Below are 25,398 nucleotides of genomic sequence, written 5' to 3'. Positions count from 1 at the left end.
AGAGATGGAGGCCAAAACATTTTCTTGCTGGTTTTTTTTTTTTTCCCACACACTATACAATGTACACAAAGTATAGATAAGATACAACATAAAGGAAAGTGGCCTTCTAAGTCAAACAGTGCATAACAGACTACACGAATCGACTATCATTATATCTTTGCCAGCTGTAGGTAGGTGTAAAAAACTAAATATAGTAAGTGATAAGTTAGTGGCCATGTGAGTATCATAATGACCACCAACGTGCTAAGTGTAGACGTGCGGACTCATCTAGCCAGGCGGTCCATCATCAATGTCTGCATGTGTTAAGCTTGCCATCTCAACACTCCCCCTCAAGCTCAATTCTATCTCTGCAACTCCAAGTAAGCTTCAAAACTTTTGAAGCTTCTCTACACCCAATGCCTTTGTGAAAATGTTAGCTATCTGATCCTGTGTGCTGAATATACCAAGTCAATCTCTCTTGAAAGTACCTTCTCTCTCACAAAGTGGTAGTACATCTCAATGTGTTTTGTCCTAGCATGGAACACTGGATTTCTAGCTAGCTGTATGCTGCTCATGTTGTCACAATGAATGACAACTGAACCATCTCCCTGCACTTCCAAATCACCTAATAACTTTTGCAACCATACCACCTCACATGTTGCCATGGCAGCACCTCTATACTCAGCCTCTGTACTTGATAAAGCAACTGTAGGTTGCTTTTTTCTTCTCCATGTAACTACTGCACTACCGAGGGAAAACATGAATCCACTCATAGATCTTCTATTTGACATGCTACTAGCCCAATCTACAACGGTGTATCCAAAGACATGTACGTCCTTACCTACCTCATAAAAAAGTTTATAATGTAAAGTGGACTTCACATACCTCAATATACGTCTAACTGTATCCAAATGAGGCTTTCTAGGCATCTACATAAATTGACTGACAATGCCAATAGCATAGCTCAAGTCTAGCCTTGTGATAGTCATGTAAATCAAACTCCCCACTATCCTCCTGAACATAGTAAGGTCTTCTATCTCATCCCCAACATCAACACTCAACTTCACATTTTGCTCCAATGGTTCTGAAATAGGCTTACATGCTGTCATACCATACTTGGATAACATATCCAAGCCATATTGCCTTTGGAATAGCCATATACTCTCATCACAACTGATCACCTCAATACCAAGAAAGTATCTCAGCTCACCCAAATCTTTCATCTCAAACTTCTTCTTTAAGAAGTCCTCAACTTTAGCAATCCCATTGCCACTGTCACCTGTAATAATCAAGTCATCCACATAGATGACTATGATGACCAAACCTGCATCTCCCTTTCTCACATAAAGTGAGTGATCAGCATCAGAAATACAAAATCCAATATTGACAAGATACTCTCCAATCTTGCCAGACCATGATCTAGGTGCTTGCTTTAGCCCATAGAGTGCCTTCTTTAACCTGCACACATATGTGGAATGCTTGAAATTCTCATAACCTGATGGCTACTCCATATACACTTCTTCTTGCAATCACTATGCAAGAAGGCATTCTTAACATCCATTTGTTGCAAACTCCAACCTTTGGTTGCTGCCAAGGCAATCACACACCTAATAGTTGCCATCCTAGCAACTGGATTGAATGTCTCTTCATAATCTATGCCATATGTTTGAGAATAGCCTTTTGCAGCCAGCCTAGCCTTATACCTGCTAATTGAACCGTCTACATTATGCTTGAATTTGTAAACCCACTTATATCCAATAGCTTTCTTACCCTTACGGAAGGGTACCAAATCCCAAGTCTTATTGGCTTCTAATGCAGCAATCTCCTCATTCATTGCTACATCCCAATGAGCATGACCAACAACATCCTCAAAAAAAGTGGACTCAACATCCTCAACTAGTTTCACCATATAAGCATAATGGTGAGCTGCATAACCTTCAAAACCAAATCTTTTAACAGGGTATCTGACCCTACTAGATCTGCGTACCACCGGATCACTTCGACCCTTTACATTACTATGAGCTCTCTGTACACTTGGCATCTTGACTAAAGGAATGCCAAGCTCATCATCCAAACTCTCCGAACCACTAGAATCTCCATCAAATCCCAAATGACTGGTAGATGTATCATTACCATCCAGCACTTTCTTCTTTCCTTTGTCCTTCCCTACAACACTTATAGATCCACCTCAAGATGTGGGGCTACTCCTTAGTCTCCCAGACCAAGGGCTCACTGTAGGTGTAGTACTAGATGATGTTTCTGGTCCACTAAGACTCCGTGATTCTTGTTTATCTTTCTGCACATAGCTATCCTGATTATTATCATCATCCAAAACACCACCAGCAGGTGTATACCAACTTCCCATCTCATCAAAGATAACATCCCTGCTCACTTTTGAACTCACCTATGACAGGGTTATAATAGCGATACCCTTTCTTCTCTAAAGAGTATCCAGTAAAAACACATTTTTCTGCCTTTGGATCAAGCTTCTTCTGTAGCTCATCTAGCACATGAACATATGCAACACAACCAAATGCCTTTAAGTGCGATACATTAGGCTTCTTGCTAGTAAAGCATTCTTTAGGAGTCATTCCATGAACTGCAACTGTGGGAGTTCTATTCATGATGTAAACAACAGTATGGACAGCCTCAGACAAAAAATGTTTGGGTATATTCTTTTTAGCCATTAATGCCCGTGCAACTTCTTCAATATGCATATTTTTTCTTTCTGCAACACCATTTTGTTGTGGGGTATACCTGCAAGTAAATTGCCACTTTATCCCATGAGTCCTCAAGAAGCCACTGAACTCATTAAAGAGATACTCTCCCCCTCCATCTGATCTCAAGCACTTCACTTTTGAGCTTGTTTCTGTTTCAACAGCTGCCTTAAAAGATTTGAAGTGCTCAAATACATCACTCTTTTCCTTCATGAAGTATACCCATAACTTCCTTGAACAGTCATCAATAAATATGACAAAGTATTTGCTGCCACCAAGAGATACATTCTGTGTAGACCCCCAAACATCTGTATGCACTACATCAAGTATTTTTCTACTCGCTTCTCTGTCATGCGAGAAGGGTTGTCTTTCCTGCTTACCAAACTAGCATGTTTCACAGACTTTATGCAATTCTACAACTCTAAAAGAAGGCAACCCTGTAACCAATCCTTTGGACTACATTAATTTTAGCCTTTGCACATTTGCATGTCCAATACGTTTATGCCATATTTCAATATCTGCAGCTACTCCTTTTCCTTTAGCATACATAGCAACATCCATTGCAGGAATTCCAATATCTAAAGTGAACATTTGGCCAACTCTACTTCCTGTTGCGACCAACCTGCACTTATCATTAAAGTCTTCTATAAAACAATCTTTTGCATTGAATCAGACATGCAAATCCTGCTCTACCATTTGGCCAACAGACACTAGATTCTTTGTAATTGATGGCACATGTAATACATCTGTCACACTCTTTGTCCGGCCATCATACAAGGACAAGGGAACCTTTCCAATGTGTGAAATTGGGTGGCATGAATCATCACCTGTCTGCACATAACCTGGGTTTTATAAGTCCTGCATCTCTCCAAACCCTTCAACATGATTGGTCATATGATTAGATGCACCTGAATCAACATACCATATATCATCATGTGTCCCCTTTCCTGTAAGTGCATTCATCATATGCTGCATAACAAATATACGCTCATTTTTTTCTTCATTTTGTCGTGAAGACAATGCATAGTTTCATTGCTGCAATTTACAACTGCAAATATCATCCTTCTTTGCATAGCAATGGGCTGCAATATGGTCTGTTTTTCCACAATAATGGCAAACAATAGCAGAATTTTCAGAATCTTTATTCTACCATCCACCTCTTCCTCTAGATCTCCCCCTGCCTCTAAAGTTTCCTTTGCCTCTAGAAACCTGTATTTCACCAAACTATTGATTGAACCTATTTTGCTGGTTATTGCCAGCACGTCCCATACCACGGCCTCTCGAAGAGGATGTACCACGTTCCCTTTCTGAGCTTGAGTAAAATTCTTGGACCTATTCACCATTTCTTTTAGACACATCACTGTGCATATTGATCTCTTTAGTAATCATGAGAGAGATCAGCTCATCAAAATCAAGAAATGGCTTCCATACATATACTGAAGTAACAAATGATTTCCATGCCTTCTCATTGTTAAGGCCACTCAAAGTGGATAAAACCAAATCATCATCATCAGGCATTGCATCAATCACTGCTAAAGCATCTGCAATGCTCCTCACCTTCAACACGTACTCATTGACATACATTTTTCCTTCAAGGCATTCAACTCTTTCTTGAGTTGAATATTTCGTGCCTTTGTATTTACTGAAAACATGTTATCAAAAATTGTCCAAGCTGCATGTGAAGTTTCTGCATTCCTGATATGTCCCAACATTGTATTATCAATGAATACAGATAACTAGTACATCACCTTTTTGTCTTTCGCATTCCATTCTTTCCATGCTCTTAATTCATCTATAGTCGGAGGGATACCTAGCTCTGGCTCCTTTTCTTCACCTGAAACAAACTCATAAGTGCCCTTTCCAATGAAGAAGCTCGTCACACGGAACTTCCATGAAGGGTAGTTGTTCTTATCAAGCTTCTCAATAATGGGATTTCCATTGTTCTCTGTCATTATCACAAACAAGGATACAACACAGCAAGCTAGTCTTCTGCAATCTTTCACAACACGTGCACAGCACTACACCAAGCAACTTTTTTCACTGATTGCTCAATAGTACATGTAATTTGCAAAATGTTTGCAGATAAACCTAATGTTTGCTTCCTGCAAACACCTCAAAAATTACAGATTTACAATCTGTAACCTGTGCACCCACTTTCAGCCAATACAACCGAAATCACAGTATGCTCTAAAACTGTTATCCACAACCTTGTGGCTCTAAAACGGGGCCTGAAACTGCTTCAGACGTCCAAAATAAATGTGATCAAGCCCTAAAGGGCTTATCTATATAATATATAGTGATTTGCTTGCAAACCAAATCTCACAGCAATCTGAGATTTTTGCTAGACCTGGCTTCTGGTGCCTCCAGAGGCACTGTCCAAGAGAGAGAGAGTGGAAGAATGGGAGAGATTTTTACCCGTTGCTTTCTTGCTCAAAACTTTCTTCTTCTCCTTCACTTCAGCCTTTAAAATCAGTCTCTCTCAGTGGCACGGCTCTGATACCATGTCAAGAATCGTGTGATGGGGGGATGTACTTGAGCTGCTGTGCCAAACACACACTATATACACAAGAGGAAGCTCACTCAAGAACACAAGAAGAGAGATGGATGCCAAAAAAATTTCTTGTTGGTTTCTTCTTCTTTTTTTGCACACTATATATAGATAAGATACAACATAAAGAAAAGTGGCCTTCTAAGTCAAACAGTGCATAATGGACTACACTAATCGGCTGGCGTTATATCTTTTCCAGCTGTAGGTAGGTATAAAAAACTAAATATAATAAGTGATAAGTCAATGACCATGTAAGTATCATAATGACCACCAATGTGCTAAGTGTAGATGTGCGGACTCATCTAGCCAGGTAGTCCATCATCCATGTCCACATGTGTTGAGCTTGCCATCTCAACAAGGCACACAAGTGGTCATCAGTTCCAACAATGGAACCACAATGTAGTGGGAGCTCATGCTCAATAGCCAAGACCCAGGGACCGCTTATTAATTCAAGCATTTCAAGCAAACACAAATGGCTATCTCTCACCTAGCCAACACGCCTTCGATCCTACGAGGGTATGATGAGCTTTCCTTGATGCGCGAATGAGTAACCTCCTCCTTCAAGCAACCCCATAGATTCACAATTCTAGATGCGAGCTCAAGAAACCTCAAGTCGCCACCTTTAAGCTCCATCCTCCATAGCCACGTGTGAGACAAGAGAAGAGAAGAGAAGAGAAGAAGAGAGGAGATGATGGAAAGCTTTTTCTCCTTGATCCATCACCCTTGCACACTCACTCCCTCACACTCTCCACTCACTCTCCCAAGCACACATAAGCAAGCAAGAAAGAGAGAAGAAGAGATCACTTTTTCCATACACCAAAGAATGAGCTTCTCATTCACTTTTTGAGTTCATATAGCAAACCCTAATTCCTTTTGGGCGATCATCCCCTTTTTTACATGGCCAGTCATGGCCTAGGACCTCTTTCCTATCGTCCTCCTATCTTCCTATCTTCCTTTCTACCGCCTATCTATCCTTACCAACACGTCTTGCAGATAAAAAGTATGTTTGCTTCTTAGCAAATACCTCAAAAATTACAAATTTAAAATTTATAACCTATGCACCCACTTTCGACTAACATGGCCAAAATTACAATAATCTCTAAAGTTGTTGTTTGCAACCTTGTTTATCCAAAACAAGCCTTGAAAAAACCTCAAATGGAAAAAAAACCTACGACCAGCCTTGAAGGGTCAATTTCTAGAATATACAATTCTATGCTTGCACACCAAATCTGACAGCAATCTGAGATTTTCACTCTCCCGTGCTTCCGATACCTCCACATGCACTATCCAAGAGAGAGAGTTAAAGAATGAGAGAGCTTCTTACCCATTACTTGCTTGCTTGAAACCTTGCTTCTTCTCCTTCACTTTAACCTTCAAAACTAACCTTAGTGATGCCGCTTTGATACCATGTCAAGAATCATATGGTAGGGGGACTTCCTTGAGCTACTATGCCAAAACAAACCATACACACAAGAGGAAGCTCACTCAATAATACAAGAAGATAGTTTCTTGTTGGTTTCTTCTTCTTCCACACATACTACAATGTACACAAATTATAGATAAGATATAATAGAAAGGAAAGTAGTCTACTAACTCAAACAATACATAAATGACTATACTAATTGACTGGCACTACAACTATGGCAAATGTAGATAGGTGCAACAAACTAAATATAATAAGTGATAAGGTAGTGGTCATGTGAGGATCATAATGACCATCCACGTACTAAGTGTAGATGTGTAGACCCATCTAGCCAGGAAGTCCATCATCAATGATCCCACATGTTGAGCTTGCCATCTCAACACCTTTAGCAACAATGATTAAAAAAAGGGTGGTAAGAAAAAGTTTCAAGGAGAGTGCTTCTACTACAAGAAGAAAGGACATGCAATTGTAGATTACCATGTCAAGAAGATAGACAAAAAGAATGGCACCATGAAGTCTAAAGGGAAGGAGATAGTCAATACGACTGAAGCAAAGTTGGAGTTATTCATGGCAATCATTGAGAAGTGTATTCCTCGGTGTAAGAAATATCTAGCACTAACTCATGGGTATTGGACAGTGGTACCTCCCATCACATGACCAGTAAGAAATGTCTATATAGTTCTATGAAGCCTTTGCAAGAATCCATCACTATGATAGTTGGGAATGATACAAAATGGCCTGTTGAGGACACAAGCACTATTTCCTTTTTTACTACAAATGGTGAATTAAAAAATCTTTCAAATGTATTGTATATTCGAGAGATTAGGAAAAATCGGATATCAGTTGCTTCCATACCTGAACTTGGCCATGAGGTGAGGTTTATTAAGATAGGTGTAGAAATTATCGACAGTGTTGGTAAAGTTATCAGTAAAGAAGAAAGAATAAACAATATGTATGAGCTAAGTGCTCTTACAGCCACCGTTGGTGTGGGCACAAGTAAACTTTGGCATGAAACATTTGGTTACATTGTTTTTACAGTGTTGAAGGAGATGCATAAGCAAGGTATGATTGTTTACCTACCTATAGTAACTAAAATGAAGGGATGATGTGAAGGTTTTATGATGGCCAAGCAACAAAGAAAGGCATTTTCATAAGAAAGAAATAACAAAGTGAAGGCTCCTCTAGAGTAGAGTTGGTGTATGTTGACTTGTTTAGTGAAATACTTATAAAAGCCTTGGGAGGATCTTCTTATTTTATGTTGATCATCAACAACTCCAATAGAAAGATGTGGTGTACTTCCTTCGTGATAAGACTCAAGTTTTTGGTAAGTTTAAAGAATGGCTAAAACTAGTTGACTTAGCGAATGAAACATAGCAAAGTGTAAAGAAGTTTAGAACAGATGGTGGTTGTGAGTTTAACTCAAAGGATTTTGAAGGCTTTTACAAGAGCAAAGGCATTAATTGTCAATTGATGACATCTCATACACATCATCAAAATAGCATTGTTGAATGCTGAAATTGCACTATTGTGAAAATGGCAAGGTGTATGCTTAAGGGCAAGTTTTGGGTAGAAGCTATTAATACAACAATATACATTCTCAATCGAAGTTATATAAAGGCTGTTAATGGAAAAACTCATTATGAAGCCTATTTTGGTATTTAAAGGATATGCCATGTCATCATCTATATCATCAATGATGTCATCATGGAACATTCTAGAGGATCTTTAGCTGTCCTCCAATACCTATAAAATGAGGGGCTCGCCATAGAGCTCCTCAGTCTTGCAAATGCAAGTCTTGGGAGCTCAAGGAGTCGAGATCTTCATTGATATCTAGTCTTATCTTGTCCTCCATTATACTCATGTTGTCTTGTCACCTTGTAATCTCATAGTATCTCGGGGAAGGTACTATATGTATATCCTCTACATCATGTGCATTCAAGGCCTATTTATAAATATCCTTATCTGTGAATTTTTCTTGAATAAAATATAACCCTTTTCTATTCAATCTGTAAATAATCCCTTTATATTACACCCTTCTGTATGTAAAAAATATATAACAATGGTATTTTAAAAATACCTTCTTTTGAACCCACGTGATGCACACATATATTCATGAGTAACTTACCTGAGCATAGTATGAGAACTTGCCTAGTAATGTGTTGTATCTTGTTCATCCCAGTCAAGGGAGATCTTGTAATTCTGATATCTTGTATCCATACATATGGTCTCGAGTTGTGGGATCCTTCACATCTTATCAAGTCCTATTGTCTAGACCTACAATCATGGGTTGTGGGTTTTTCTATATATTGCTAAGTTATCATTATATCTTGTGCCCCTACATGCGATTATCTTATAATTAGAATTCTTGTAGTAAATATTGCATTTAGTATAGTCTCTCCAGCATAGATTAGTGCTCCCATAACAATTTGACAAGACTAATTTCTAGCCCTACTAAGCACCATGAGGAAACCCTTGAAAGAATCATGGCCTGCCTCCAAAACCTCCAACAACAAATTCAAGATTTGAAGGAATGACAAGCACAACTTCAAATAGAACACTCTATGCTTCTAGGCCCTGCACTTCAAGAGATGCAAGATGAGATTCAAGACTTGCAAAACAATAGAGGAAGTGATCAAATGATTCTGCATGTTTATCAACCCCCAATAAGAGAACCCAAGATTAGCATTCTAGAGAAGTTTGAAAGCTGGATTTTAGGGTGGAAAATGGACCTAAAAATTGTGGAAAATTGTGGAATTTAGGGAGAAAATATTCAACATCGAAGGCGGCGGCTCCAGCTAGGACGATTTTAAGCACTAAGTGAAATACAACTCTTAAAAGGCGCTCGAGCGACACATGTTGATTTTTGATAAATTTTCAGACTACCATGCGGGTTGTCAAGAGTTGCCAGCCAATGCGGGATGTCAAGCCATATGCCCAGGATTTTTCAAAGCTTGATTTGAAGCCCGGACAGGGAAATGGCCAAGGAACCCGGTCAAGATGCGAAGGGGTGGACAAAATTTAGGCAAAATGGGCTAATGACCTTTGGGAGCCCAAATTTTAAATGTCACATGAAAGTGTGGAAGCAAGAGATGGAAAAAAACGTGGAGAGAGGAGGCGCCATTAGCGTTTGAAAATTGCACCCTCTCTCCTCTCTCTCATGATGGCAGCCTGCACACAATCCCCCCAAGTGATCATGGGGCTTGACTACCTTCTCCCTGCTCATCATATCACCGCTCTCGCTTGCACAATGATGGCCTGGATGAAGATTTTTGATTTTAGTCTTTCTCTCTCCTCCCTCTCTCTCCCTTAAGGGGCTGTTCTTGTGTGGAAGAAGACAATGAAGAATGGTGGAGGAAAGCTTGTCCGGATGAGACCGGATTGCTTCCGGATGGATGAAGGCATAAAGAGTGCTGTTCCTGAAGATATTGAGCATTAAATGCATGCTAGAAATCAGTCATGTAATCAAGAACAAGAAATCGAGACCTGAAAATAAGCAGTAATGCTATTTTTATAAAGAAAAATGATCTTTTTATGCTATTTGCTTTATGAAACCTTGTTCATATGGGATGAAAGTTCATTATGATATTGTTTGCCATGGGTTTCCACTGTTTGCAACCTGAAAATCAGAAAATATAAGGCTACATGGCCAGAATTAATGTCAAAATACATGAAAAACACGCGTTTTAAGGGTAAAATCGGGGGTTTTGCTATATAAATGAGAAATATGATATGTCACACCAACTAAATCTGAGTTTTTGCTGTCAATGAACCTAAGGGCCACAGCCCACAATCAATTTTCATTTTCAGTCATTATTTATTAAAGAAAAATAGAAAAAATACCCAAAAATAAAAAAAATAGATTTAAAATTAGGAAAAAATAGAAAATGGACTGAGAAAAATTAGGAAAAATCATATCTATGTTTTTGCAATGTATAATGATGGCAAAGCACGAGGTTGGCCTCGGTTTGTCCCCGTTTCTATGTTTTGTGTGTATTTATCGTTCTTTTAAAGTGGAGAAATGCATAGAAATCTTATCTAACCGATCAATGATACAAAATGCTAAGAGTTGGATGAAGAGGGACTGAAACACTGAAAGATAAAGAAAAGATTTGATTTATGCATTGCACTTGGCATATAGGAAACGATTTAAATAAAGAGGATGGTAGCATGAGCATATGGCTCGATGCCTCCTTTCAACGCAGCACGCACTAGTAAAATTCATGGAAAGAATGCTTTATGCACTATTCACGATGCTGATCTTTCTTTTGTCTGAGCACATAGCCATACACGATTTTCACTAAGCATAATAATTAAAAGGGTATCAGAAAAACCTCCTGGATGCATGCACCTGTTTTCCTTAGGTTGTGACCAACGATGAGCGTGAGAGGATGTCCTAAGCTGTAGGTTAGTCATTGGGTCCTAAGGGGAAAGTGTAGTGAGGAATGGTACATCCTGGAACGTAAAATATTGGTACCTTGAGAGGAGTTTGTGCTCATTTCTGTTATATGTTTAGTAGTGCATCAAAGGGCCAATCCCTGCGATGTAGCAGAGCTGTAATGGGGCTCCGACTACTAGTCGGTGGAGTGCCTCCTATGTGTGTGTGACGAGGCGTTATGTCCATGTACTTTGGGTTCTCCCTTTGAAGAGTTTAAGAGAAATGTTGGACTATAAACTATAAACGCATGAATTAAGCTTTAGGACAGTTTGTCCTTCAGTATTAGATTGACGCTCCTGGTCCACGAGCCCGTGAGGGTGTTTGTGTGTCATGAGTATGAGGTCCGGCTTGTGCTATAGCCAGTGCCGGCCCATTTTAGGTCCCATCAGTGGTGCGTCTGCCGGGAGCCGCCTATAAGTGGTGGTTCTCGAATCTAGGGTTCTTAGGGACCAAAAGAAAGTTGGTTTATGTCCTTTGACAAGGACCGCCAAGCCGAAATCCAAAAAGTAGAACATGTAGAGAGGGCTAGACGGCGGTTAGAGATCCTAAGGCGTTATTCTCCTCAAAGGAGTAGCCTGATACGTATAAGAGGCAGTGGTCTTAGTAACCCAACTGCCCCACATAGTCCATTAGGTGCTAGAGAAAGTGTAAATCCTTCCTCTCCTCCACCAAGTCTATCCAATTCAAGTGGGGGTGTGATTCCGTCGGTTCAAGCTCCTATTGCTAATCTGATTGTCGCCATGGCACAACCCATTGCAATTCCTGCGAGGACGTCGGATTTACCAGCTTTAGGAGTTCCCTTGCCCATTTTAATGGGTTAGCGGAAGAGGATGCGGAATTTCACATTTGTGAATTTCAAAGATTGATGTTCAATTATCACATCCAAGATGAGGGACATCTTATGATGTTCTTCAATATGACGTTAAAAGGAAGGGTTGCGGTATGGCATCACAGCATAGAGTCTGGAACCATAACCACAATCGATCAATTCTATGCAGCTTTCCGAGGAGAATATGCCCCTGAAAGAGGTGGCCAATATTGGTTGCGTGTCTTGAATGTAACACGCCAAGATCCCCATGAGAATGTGAAAGCTTATGCCAAGAAGCTAAAGGAAGTGTTTCGTAAGTTACAAACTTACATTCCCATTCCGCCGCCCGCCCAATTGCAATACTTTTTGCATGGGTTGGATTTTAATATCCAAGTACAATTGAGTAGTGTGGCCTTGGCAGATATAGACACCGCTATTACGCGGGCAGAGGGAGTAGAAGCACGATTACAAATGGCCTACTCCTCTCAAATGAATGTTAATGGGGGTCTAGTACATGGAGGAAACCTACCATTGACGAATGGAAGTCAAGGGATGCCTATGACTAACCCTAATGGGAGAGGGAGCGTGGTTCAGAATGTACCTTTGCTGCCAGCTCCTCCCAGTGTGGCTATGCCTATGGCAAGTCAGTTGGCTCCACCAAATGTTGGAGGCCAAGTTTTGAATTCTAATGTTGTTTCTGTGGGTCAACAGTCAATGCCAAATCAGATTGTTAGGCCAATGGAACGACAAGTCGACGATCGAGGCTACAAGTCGAGTGCATCTAATGTCCTTAGCAAAGTTAAGAACATGATGAAGCATTATACCGACATGATTTTCAAACAATATCGACAAATAGCTGTTGACATTAATTTCTTGAAGAAGCAGCAGAATTTGATAGGAAGTTGACACCCTGAAGAGGGTGGACCCTCTAGATTCAGTTGTAAGTGGTGCGATGGACAGCATTTCCCTAGAAACTGTCCAAATATTAAATGTGATATTTGTGGGAAGTCGGGCCATTTATCTGCTACCTATTGGAGTAAGATTAGTTTCCTCCAACAAGGGAGTAAACAGCTAGGTCGCGTGAATCATAGAGTGCAAGGAAATACCCTGCAGCAAAATGATGCACTAAGGCAAATATTGCAGAGGGGAAAAACAACTATAAAAGAGTTGCCACAAGGCAATGGAGTCAGCCTTATTGAGGCTGTACGAGTCAATGATACTAAAACCTCTAACTTAAGAGCCGTGACAAGAGGCCAAAAGGCTAAAGAGGGCGATGAAGATAAGGAAAAACCGGTTGAGGCAAACCCTAAACAATGTTGAGATATCGAGCTCCACTCGTGATACGGCAGGGTGACGGTTGTGTATTTATGTCATCGACTTGTCAGTTGTAGATGCGGTTGGTACACCGCCCATGAATAATAGCTAGACGACAGCTATCCTTATCTATTCTAGTTCGTGGCTCAGTTAGTATGCCACCTTAGTTAGTTGAGTTTGGTTTGAGACCCATATAGAGGGTTCTTCTATTTCTTTGTACTAGAGTTCTTTGGGCTTACACAACTAAGAAGAGAAAAACTGTTTTCAGCCTCCACCCTTGTGTGTATTCCCCCATTGTGCAAGCAAGAAAGCTTCAAGCGAGATTCCTTCCTTCTCTCCCACAATCTTGACATGGTATCAGAGCCTTGTTCGTGGTAAGGAGCTCAAGAAAGCAAGCCAAGCTCGCGGTGTTCTGGTAAGAGGAGCAGTGTTGCTTTCATTTTCTGTTTTGGGAGCAGATCTCTGCAGGTAGCACAGCCGGAAAGTGCAGGAGTGCATTGTCTCAGGTTGAGACACCCTTCGCAGTGAAGCAAGAGGGCAGTATATGCTGCGGATGAGGGCTTTAGCCCTCAGCGACCTTGTTTTTTTTATTTGAGGCCATTTCGGGGCCTGTTTTGGAGGCGGAAGTTTTCTGCACGCACTCAGGAAAAGGCTCAGTTTTATGCTGTGCAGCCACTGTTCTACAGGTCGGTGAATAGTTACTGTAAAAATTGCATTGTATGCTTGTGCGCAGAGACATTGGGAGTTATAGAATCATCCCTGTTGCCTGTTGATGCAAAATCGTCACTAGGAAGTGACTGTGTGGTCAAATACCACTTTCGCCAGTTTTGCAGATTTTCCCTTGTGAGGGTGAAGCTGTGGTTTTTGCAGTGACAGAATTTTTTGCAGTCTTTTGTAATGGCATCTGATTCTCTTTCACAGATTGTCACTGAAAAGCTTGACAAGAACAACTTCCAAGCATGGAAGTTTAGAATGACGAATTTCCTTATGGGAAAAGGATATTGGGAATTTGTTGCAGGAAATGAAGAAGAACCAGTTCTTCCTGATGTTCCCAATCAACAGCAAATGCAGGCATTTAAAGCATGGCATGAGAGAGCCAGGAAAGTTATGTATTGGCTGTCTATCAGCATTTCAGACTCTATGATTGTGCATATTCAGGATGCAAGTACGCCAAAGGAGGCATGGGATGCTTTGTCAAAAATGTATAGTACAAATACACAAGCTAGGAAAATGCAGCTCAAGCAAGAGTTGCACAATGTGCAAAGAGAAAATATGAGCATCAACGACTACCACATGAAGGTGAAGAAGATTGCAGATGCACTTGCTTCCATTGGGTCGCCAGTGGAAGATGATGATTTAGTTTCCGTGACCTTGAATGGTCTAGGAAAGGATTATGCACAGTTTCGGACATCCATTTCAGTTCGTGAAATATTTTCTGATTTTGAGGAGTTGATTGCTCTTCTAATTTCTGAGGAACAGAGAAATGGTGGTGCATCTTCTTCAGGAGGAACTTCAAAAGAAGCTGTCTTCTACTCAAATGCTGGAAGAGGTAGAGGCAGAGGTAGAGAAGGCCGATTTGGAGGCCGTGGCAGAAATCAGAATATGCAGCAAACTCAAGAAAACCAGTCCTATGGAGGAGGACGTGGTAACTCTAGAGGCAGGGGGAGCCAAAGAGGTCATGGTGGATGGCAAAGAGGCCAAAATGCAAACAGTAATGTTGAATGCTACTACTGTGGTAAAATGGGTCATATGGCTAAAGACTGCTATAAAAAGCAGAATGACATCATGAATGGAAAACTGCAACAAGGGAATTATGCATCTTCTAGTAGACAGGGTGATGACAGAAATGAGCACTTGTTTATGGTGCAGCACATGAACAATTCTGTGACAAGTGCAGAAGAAAGCAATGATGTATGGTATGTTGACTCAGGTGCATCAAACCACATGACAGGTCATGCAGAATGGATGGAGGATGCAAGGAAAATGGAAAAACCAGGATTTGTGGAGACTGGTGATGATACTGCACATCCTATTGTGCAGATTGGAAAAATTCATTTGTCTATGCAGGATGGGAAAAAGAAATACCTGTCCGATGTATTTCATGTCCCGAATATCACCAAGAATCTAGTTTCTGTTGATCAAATGATTGAACAGGGCTTGCAGGTCAGATTTAATCCTCATGGATGCTTTGTTGAGGATATGAAAAATAAAGGTCGCTTGATAGCAAAAGGAAAGAAGAAGGGCAGAATGTTTACGTTGGATGCAGACATGTCTGAATTGAGTGCAGCAATGTTTGCACATGGGACCGGTGTAGTTGCAGATATTGATATCTGGCATAAACACATTGGTCATGTTAATGTACAGCGACTTAAATCAATGCAGGCCCAAAATATTGTTGTAGGATTGCCTAAATTCAAGGTTGCAGAAATGCATAAGGTATGTGAAGCCTGTCAGTTTGGAAAACAGGCAAGGAAATCATTTCCTAGACATGTTCAAGAGAGTGAGAAGCCATTGGAATTAATCCACTCTGATGTGTGGACTACTAAAGCTGCATCTCTTGGAGGCTGTCATTATTTTGTCACTTTTATTGATGACTATAGCAGAAAAGTTTGGGTGTATTTTATGAAAAAGAAAAGTGAAGTTTTTGGGCATTTCAAAACCCTTAAAGCTATGGCTGAAAAAGAAACAGGTCTGCAAATAAAATGCCTAAGGTCAGATGGAGGGGGAGAGTACCTCTCAAATGAGTTTGCAAAGTTCTTGCAGGAGCATGGCATAAAGCAGCAATATTCATGCAGTTATACCCCACAACAAAATGGAATTGCAGAAAGGAAAAACAGGCATATTGGAGAGGTATCTCGTGCCATGCTCAATGAAAAAGACTTGCCAGATTTTTATTGGGCTGAAGCAATTGCTACAGCAGTCTACATAATGAACAGGACTCCCACTGCAGCAATACATGGGATGACTCTAGAGGAGAGGTATACTGGTAGGAAACCAGATATTTCTCATTTGAAAATTTTTGGTTGCATTGCCTATGTACATGTGCGAGATGAGTTGAGATCCAAGTTGGATCCAAAAGCTGAGAAGTGCATCTTTATTGGTTACTCTCTACAGCAAAAAGGGTATAGATGCTATAACCCTTCTACTCGTAAGTTTACAGTGAGCAGAGATGTTGTTTTTGATGAGATGAGTAGCTGGTATAAACCAGTAAATGTGATTGATGATGTAGATGTACAAAATGGTAATGCTGCACAAAATTCACAGCAGCAGTCACAAAATATTAGTGGACCTGGAGCGTCCTCTAGTAGTAGTTCACATTCTTCACCATGGACAGGCAGATTGAGATCAGGAGAATCTTCTCAAAGTAATGCAGATAGTGGTATGCAGGTATCACGAAAAGGAAAAGAGAAGGTTGATCAGTCCATGTTTGATGTGAATGCAGGTCACTCTTATGTGGATGGTGAATCCAGTGGCTCAGAACAGAGCATTGATGATGAGTTGGGTATTCCTTCTATTGTTACACCTGGAGTAAGGAAGACCAGGGATGTTTTGAGAGCACCTGGGAGTGAACCTACTTTGCGCAGGTCTACGAGAGCTAGGTATCCTGTGGATAGGCTGAAATATGATGGATTTATAGCCATTCACTATGCATATATGGTCAAAGTGATATAGGAACTAGAACCCACTTCTTTTGAGGAAGCCATGGGAAAAGAAAAATGGGAGAAAGCCATGGATGAAGAAATGGATGCCTTGGAAGCAAATTCTACATGGGAATTGGTACCTTTGCCTAAAGGTAAAAATGCAATTGGCTGTAAGTGGGTTTATAAGGTGAAGCACAATGCAGATGGTTCTGTGAACAGATACAAGGCAAGATTAGTAGTCAAGGGGTATGCACAAACATATGGCATTGACTATGAAGAAACATTTAGTCCGGTTGCAAGGATGGCAACTGTAAGAGCAGTCATTGCTATGGCTGCATCAAAGGGATGGTCTTTACATCAGATGGATGTAAAGAATGCCTTCTTGCATGGTGATTTGCAAGAAGAGGTCTATATGGAGCAGCCACCAGGTTATGTGCATGCTGTTCATCCTGAGTTTGTTTGCAGGTTGAAGAAAGCCTTGTATGGCTTGAAGCAAGCACCTAGAGCATGGTCTGACAAGATAGGACAGTATCTTGTCACTATTGGCTTTCAGATTTCCAAGGCAGATTTCTCACTTTATGTGAGAAAAACAGAGAAAGGTATTATGCTACTTGTCATTTATGTTGATGATTTGATTATGACAGGTGACAGTGATGAAGATATCCTTCATGTGAAAATGCTATTGAAGCAGAAGTTTGAGATGAAGGATTTGGGAGAGCTGCGTTATTTCTTGGGCATTGAGGTGATTAGATCACCAAGTGGGATACAACTCTTGCAGAGGCAGTATGGATTGGACATGCTGTCCAAATATGGGATGACAGGCTGTAAGCCTATTTCAGTTCCTTTGGAGCAAAATGTGAAGCTGAGCACAGACACAGGTGAGCTTCTGGAAGACCCTACTATGTACAGACGCATAGTAGAAAGTTTGATTTATATGACTATTACCAGGCCAGATTTGAGCTATGCTGTTGGATTGGTAAGTCAGTTTATGCAGGCTCCAAGGAAACCACATTTGGATGCGGCTAGACGCATACTCAGGTATGTGAAGTCCACATTGCAGTATGGACTATTTTATGAGACTGGGGTTCAGATACAGTTGCATGGATACACTGATGCTGATTGGGCTGGTAGTATTTCTGATAGACGATCTACCAGTGGATATGTGTTCTCTTTTGGGAGTGCTGCAGTCACTTGGAGCAGCAAGAAACAGCCTACAGTTGCCTTGTCGAGCACAGAGGCCGAGTACAGGGGTGCAGCAATGGCTGCATGTGAGGTAGCTTGGTTGCATAAGCTACTTTATGATATGCATCAGTCTACAGATGGGCCAGTTGTCATTTATTGTGACAACATGAGTAGTATACACTTGGCAAATAACCCAGTCTATCATGCTAGAACAAAGCACATTGAGGTGCATTATCACTATGTGCGAGAGAGGGTTTTACTAGGTCTTATTGATCTAGTTTATGTTAGCACAGAGGATCAGGTAGCTGACATATTTACGAAGGCATTGGGCGCAGAGAAGCTGCGCAAGTTCAGAGACCTGCTTGGTGTGCAGGAATTGGGATTGAGCTCGAGGGGGAGTGTTGAGATATCGAGCTCCACTCGTGATACGCCAGGGTGACCGTTGTGTATTTATGTCACCGACTTGTTAGTTGTAGATGTGGTTGGTACACCGCCCATGAATAATAGCTAGACGACAGCTATCCTTATCTACTCTAGTTCGTGGCTCAGTTAGTATGCCACCTTAGTTAGTTGAGTTTGGTTTGAGACCCATATAGAGGGTTCTTCTATTTCTTTGTACTAGAGGCTTACACAACTAAGAAGAGAAAAACTGTTTTCAGCCTCCACCCTTGTGTGTATTCCCCCATTGTGCAAGCAAGAAAGCTTCAAGTGAAACTCCTTCCTTCTCTCCCGCAATCTTGACAAACAAGGGGATAAGGGGACGCAAGTCTAGAGTCCTAGCATGGAAGGGGGACCGCTAAGGACGGTTGACAAGAAAGGAGACCCTAAGAAGGATGAGGAAGTGCCAAGAAAGAAGGCAAGAGCTAAGAAAGAAGCACCAAAACCGGTCGGTACAATGTCTCCCAAAAAGGAATCCTCATGGAACCCAAGAAGATCAAGACTATTCTTGACTAGTAGACACCCACATGTGTCCACAATGTCTAATGTTTCCTTAGCTTTGCCAACTTCTTCAAGATATTTATCAAGGATTACTCAAAGATACTCACACCACTCACCAAACCCACGGGAAACTCAAAGTTCTCATGGACCCCAGAAGCCGAGAAGGCCTTCCAAACCCTGAAGATAGCCTTCAACACTACCCCAATCCTAGTCCAAGCAGATCCTACCAAGCCATTTTTCTTGGATACTAATGCATCAGAATATGGCTTAGGAGCCATCTTGTCCCAGCATGGAGATGATGGTCATATGCATCCAATGGCATTCCACTCAAGGAAGTTCTCCCCTTCAAAGATAAACTATGAAATCCATGACAAAGAACTCCTTGCCATTGTAGCTGCCTGTAATACTTGGCATCATCATCTAGAGGGTGCTTCAGTCCATAAAGTTATCGTCTATATAGATCACAAAAATCTAGAATACTTTATGACAACCCACATCCTCAATCGAAGAAAACCCCGATGGAGTAACTTCTTATCTAGGTTTAACTTTGTCATCACCTATCACCTAGGATGCCAACAATGCCAATCAGATGCTTTATTAAGAAGATCCTACCTATCACCTAAGAAGGGAGAAGAGGCTTTTGATCAACAACAAGAAATATTACTCGAGCCAAAGCACCTCCAACTAGCAACCATCTCCAATTTTCACTAAGATGACCCTACCTTGATCCAATTAATCCATGAAGCCCTTGGCACACCACATGATAATTTGGCCAATAATGTCAATACAAAAAATCAAGAGAAAAAAAGGAAATGAAGTTTATGACTTTCATGAAACTAATGGATTGTTACTATAAGGACCTACTTTACATCCCTCCAGAAAAGCGAAGACTTCAAGTACTTTAGCAACGCCATGACACCCCAGTAGCAGGACACTTTGAAGTTAATAAGACCTTAGATCTTATTTCAAGAGATTTTTGGTGGCCCTATATGTGGAAAGAAGTTAAGGAATATATAAAATCATGTGATACCTACAACATGGCCAAGGTACCTCGTCACAAACCACATGGTCTCTTGTAACCCTTGCCCATTCTAGTGCGACCTTGGTTTTCTTAGTATATGGATTTCATAACATATCTTCCCAAATTAGACAAATATAACTCTATTCTTGTTGTGGTAGATAGGTTCACAAAAGTGGCATATTTTATCCCTAGCACACCAAGACCATCACAGGCACAACTACTGCTAGACTCTTCCTCAGATACATTTTAAGATTACGTGGACATCCAAATGACATCATCGACAATGAAGGTCCCCTATTCATATCTAGTTTTTGGAAGAGCCTTTGCAACCTTCTTGGAGTCCAAGTTAAGTTATCATAGCCAATCATTCGCCAAGAGAGTGATGGTCAAACAGAACGGGTAGATCAAGTCTTCAAACAATATCTCTGCTGCACCATCAACTACCATCAGAATGATTGGTTTGAGCTCTTGGCCTTTGCAAAGTTTTCTTACAATAATAGTATCCATGCATCTACCAAGTAAACTCATTTCTTTGCAAACTATGGCTAGCATCCAAGGATGAATGTGTATCTCTCCAATCAAGTAAAGAACCCTACCACCCGAGATAAAGCTCAACACCTAGTAGATATACACTAAGAACTCAAGCAACAAATCCAAAAGGCTCAAAATCAATACAAGCACTATGCAGACTAGCATCGTCTCAAATATCCAACATACAAAGTCAATGATAAAGTATGGTCAATCAAGCATAACCTCCAAAGACAACAAGGCCCTCCAACAGGCTAGACTACCAAAGATTTGGGACCTTCACTATTGTAGCCAAGATCAACCCATTTGAATACCCACTCCAACTCCCCAACATCATGAAGATTCACCCAGGCTTTCATCTTTTCTTGCTTGAGCCATATCATAGCTCACCATTGAAGGGGGGGAGAGATCTCATCCCCCATGACCTGTCTAGATTGAAGATCATGAAGAATTTGAGGTTGAGTATGTCTTATACTCGAGGATCTCCTGAGGTCAATTGGAATACCTTGTTCACTAGAAGGGATATGACATCAATGATCGCACTTGGGAACCTGCAAAATATCTTCAAAGAGAATCTCTCAAAGTTAAAGAATTTCACAAGAGGTTTCCAATAAAACTTAGACCAAACCACCAAGTTGCTCGTCGTGGAACTTGTCACTAGAGGAGGGGGTGATGTCACGGACATACCATAATCAAGTGTGTTGATTAATTCTTGATCATGCCATATGAATCCACACCCCATGTGAATGCACCCTTAACAGGACATCCTCGAGCCAACCATGTGAGCCCACCCTTGCCATGTCATCATAGAACCTTCTAGAGGATATGCCATGTCATCGCTTGCATCATCAATGATATCATCATGGAACATTCTAGAGGACCTTTAATTTCTCTCCAACACCTATAAAATGAGGGGCTCGCCATAGAGCTCCTCAGTCTTGGGAGCTCAAGGAGTTGAGACCTCCAAGTAAGTAACTTCAAGTTCTAGTTCTAGTTCTTGTCTAGTCATGGTATCTAGTCTTGTCTTGTATTCCATTATACTCATATTGTCTTGTCACCTTATAATCTTGTAGTACAAGATCTTTTCTGGTACTGTCTTGTATCTTCATCCCCGTCAAGGGAGATCTTATAATTCTGATATCGTGTATCCATGCCTACGGTCCCAGGTTGTAGAATCCTTCATATCCTATCAAGACATGTTGTCTATACCTATGGTCTCGAGTTATGGGATTTTCCATATCTTGCTAAGTTATTATTATACCTTGTTCCCTTGTGAAAATCAAAGTGGAAGCCAAGATTTAAGTGTGCACAAGAGGGAGAGAAGAGCTCACAAGTACAAGAACAAGTCTTGCTTATTCAGTTGCTCATGAAAGTACAACTTGGGTCACTCTCACTCAAAGGTTGATGTAGACCCCTGGGATGTTTATATAGCCCCAACTGGTTAGGGTTAGGGTTTCCCCTTCCTCTTAGGACCATTCACACTTGCCTACCCTTATCCACTCTAGCATAAGGAGGGTTCATATGCCTATACTCTCAACACCCCCCCTCAATGTTAAGTGGCATTGGAATTCAAAGCATAAGAGAATGCCGCCCCCTTAACCCAAATTAGGATGCCTTTATAGAATAGGCTTACAAGGATGGTTATAGGTAGAAGGGATAGATGACTCATAAGAGTCGAACATTTGTGGATTGGGAGGCAAAATACGCCTCCAATTCCTTAGGTACTTCAGGATGGTTAGGACATTTACTTGTAATATGTCGTGTCTTCTTGCATTTATTACATTTCATCTTTTCTGGGTATTTTTTTCAATAGTTCTTTGCAATGTGCCCCTTCTTTTTACAAAAGGTACATGTATTGACAACTATATGCACCAAGGCTTGGTCATGGGATATTGGATTAGACATCTGATTGGTGCTTCCTTCTTTGTGATTCTTTTTTTCTTCATCCAAATAGGATTGGATGGTACTTGCCAAGGTAGGATTGGGAATATTAGTTAGGGTTGTTACAAGTGTGGAAAAGACATTTTTGACTACCTTTAAAAGAATGGCAATAGCATCCTCATCATGGATTGGTACTTGCAGTGAAGAAAGTTGTGTCATGAGGCCTTTCATACGAGAAATAAATTTTCCCAAGTCTTCCCTATCTCTATATTCCAAGCTGAAGAATTAAATCTTAAGGAAAATATTAGTGTTTTTACCTATAGCACTATACTAGAGCTTTTCAAGCTCATCCCATTCTTCCTTGGCAGTGGAGAGGTGATCAACATGATGAATCAAGGATTCATCTAAGTGTAACATGATTATTTCTTGAGCATGTTGCTCATCCTCCACATCAGAAAGGTTTGTAGGATCAATAGCTCCAATCCCTTGAATGAGAGGCCAATACTCTCTCTCCATCATTTTGTACTTAATGAGTACTTGCCAGGGTTGAAAGTCTCTACCATCAAATTTATGAATCTGAGGATGAAGGTCGGCATAGGCTGAGGCCATAGGAAGGTCTTATGACTTGCTTAGTGCAAGTAGTAATGTCTAATCCTTTACAAGGGGCCACTAGTGCAAGGATGACAGTAATGTAGATTTTACAATTAAAGCTTCAAGGTTGAGAATAGTTGAAAATCATACATATGAAGTATTTCAAAATAGGACTTACGTGGTCCTTACCTTTGGCCAACCCTTTGTTTATGCTTGACTGTTTTCCTTGGCTTTAGTGAGGTGAACTTAAACTACACTTATGGCTCCTCCTATGATAATGTGGCCTATTAGAGTTCTTGGTGGAACAAGGTTTATCAATCAACTCTATGATATGGGATGAATCAGAGGAGAGTACAATAATACTCATTTCTTTGATTTACCAGCAGAAAATAGTAAGAAACATGAGTTGAATGCATTAATAGTGCTAAGAAACACTTGTATCAACTTCCATTCTTCTACTCATAATGAAGGTCGATCTTTACAAGCTTAGTAGTGCCCATGGAATGAGGAGAGACTCTACATTTAAGCTCCACAGGGTAGTAACAAATCTTGACAAGGGTTTTTCAATGATTAAAACCAATGTTGATAATGCCTTGATTGAAAAAAATGAGAATAAGAAAGCTTGAAGCTTCCTGTCTATGGCTTCCAGGAAACCCACAGTTAGGGTTTTGGTGATTGTGGGCAATAGAGAGGTAATGGGATCAAACCCTCTTAGAGGGAGATGGCCCACTAGGGGGCTATAAAATTCGTATGGCAGCCAAGAAGATTGCCACTGCCTATAGATCATGCCATACGCAGAGATATCACACTACCCAGGCTCCACCTTTTCCTACTATTTTACCAAAGCTGCCCTCCTATGTCCACAATGTTGGGGTTTCCCATGCCATGCTATTGCGACTTGAGATGGGGAGGAGATCTTCAAAAGGAACCTTGAGCTGACATGCTCTCCTTTTCTCTCCCTAGGTCCTCCAACAGAGGTGGGTCAAGCTGTGGCTATGGAGGTCAAGAAGCAGCAAAAAGAAAAATATGTAGGCTCATGTGCACTTCGTGGTGTAATCAAGATGAGGGAAGATAAAGGATATGAGGTGGCTATGATACCATGTGAAAATCGGAGTGAAAGCCAAGATTGAAGTGTGCACAAGAGGGAGAAAAGAGCTCATAAGTACAAGAACAAGTCTTGCTTATTCAGTTGCTCATGAAAGTACAACTTGGGTCACTCGCACTCAAAGGTTGATGTAGACCCTTGGGCTATTTGTATAGCCCCAACTGGCTAGGGTTAGGATTTCTCCTTCCCCTTAGAACCATTCACACCTGCCTGCCCTTATCCACTCCTACATAATGAGGATTCATCTGCCTATACTATCAACACCCCTACATGGGATTATCTTGTAATCAAAATTCTTGAAACAAATCTTGCATCTAGTATAGTCTCTCAAGCACAATCTAGCGCTCCCATAACATTTGGCATGACCGAGTGTAAGGAGATAGCTACACCTATGAAGGTCAATGTGAAGTTATCAATTGAGGATACATCAATACTAGTAAACATTGGGAGGTATAGGAGGTTGGTTGGTAGCATCATCTACTTGTGTAACACTAGACCAGATATTAGTTTTGCTATTGGTGTTTTGAGTAGGTTCTCAAACAAACCATGACAAAGTCATTGGAAAGTTGGGATACAAGAGCTTAGAAATTTGAAAGGAACTCTTGGCTATGGTATCACATACATTTCAGGAAATGCTCTTATGAGAAACTATGACTCAGACTGGGTAGGTGACAGCGACTCCAAGAAATCAAATTTTAGATATTGTTTCTCTTTAGGCTCACAAATCTTCTCTTGGATTAATAAGAAGCAACTAATTGTGGCATTGTCTTCTATCAAAGTAGAGTACAAGGCAACTTGCTTTATTGTTGCATGTAAAGCAGTATGGTTAAGGAGGATCCTAGAGAATATGGAAGTATAAGATGAAGATCCAACAATGCTAAGATATGACAATCAAAGTTGTATCACCATTGCCAAAAATCCATTTTTTAATGTACGCACCAAACACATTGAGATCTAGTATCACTATATACATGACTTGATCAAGGGTGGGATAGTAGAGCTCGCCAATAGAGGAGAATGGAGTAGATATCTTCACCAAAGCTCTTACAAAGGATCTTCTTCGAATTCATCTTTAGAGACTCGGTATTGGACCGAGAACGTTGTTGCAGCACGTAGGGTTGAAGGTCACCATAGGGGTTTGTCAAGAGAAGAATGTATGGGGGTTCAAGAGCTTTTACTGCGGAGATGGTAGAGATAAGAGAGGGATTGAAGGTTTCAAGCCAAGTTCTTGAAGATAAGAGACAGCAAGGTGAAGGTAGATTTAAGGAGAGGAGTAGACGAAAGAG

The 25,398-nt window shown here is 40.7% G+C and overlaps 1 pseudogene; it reads right to left on the bottom strand.

Annotated features, from left to right (window-relative positions):
• LOC148021155 (chaperonin CPN60-2, mitochondrial-like) overlaps positions 1 to 25,398 on the bottom strand; it is a 105,688-nt pseudogene that overhangs the window by 78,236 nt on the left and 2,054 nt on the right.

This window comes from Lygodium microphyllum, chromosome 18 (assembly GCF_053477565.2).
Source record: "Lygodium microphyllum isolate KBCC chromosome 18, Lygodium_microphyllum_v1.1.10, whole genome shotgun sequence".
In the NCBI taxonomy this organism is placed as follows: domain Eukaryota; kingdom Viridiplantae; phylum Streptophyta; class Polypodiopsida; order Schizaeales; family Lygodiaceae; genus Lygodium; species Lygodium microphyllum.
The sequence above is the reverse complement of the archived record's forward strand: the minus strand, read 5'-3'. Positions and strand labels throughout refer to the sequence as shown.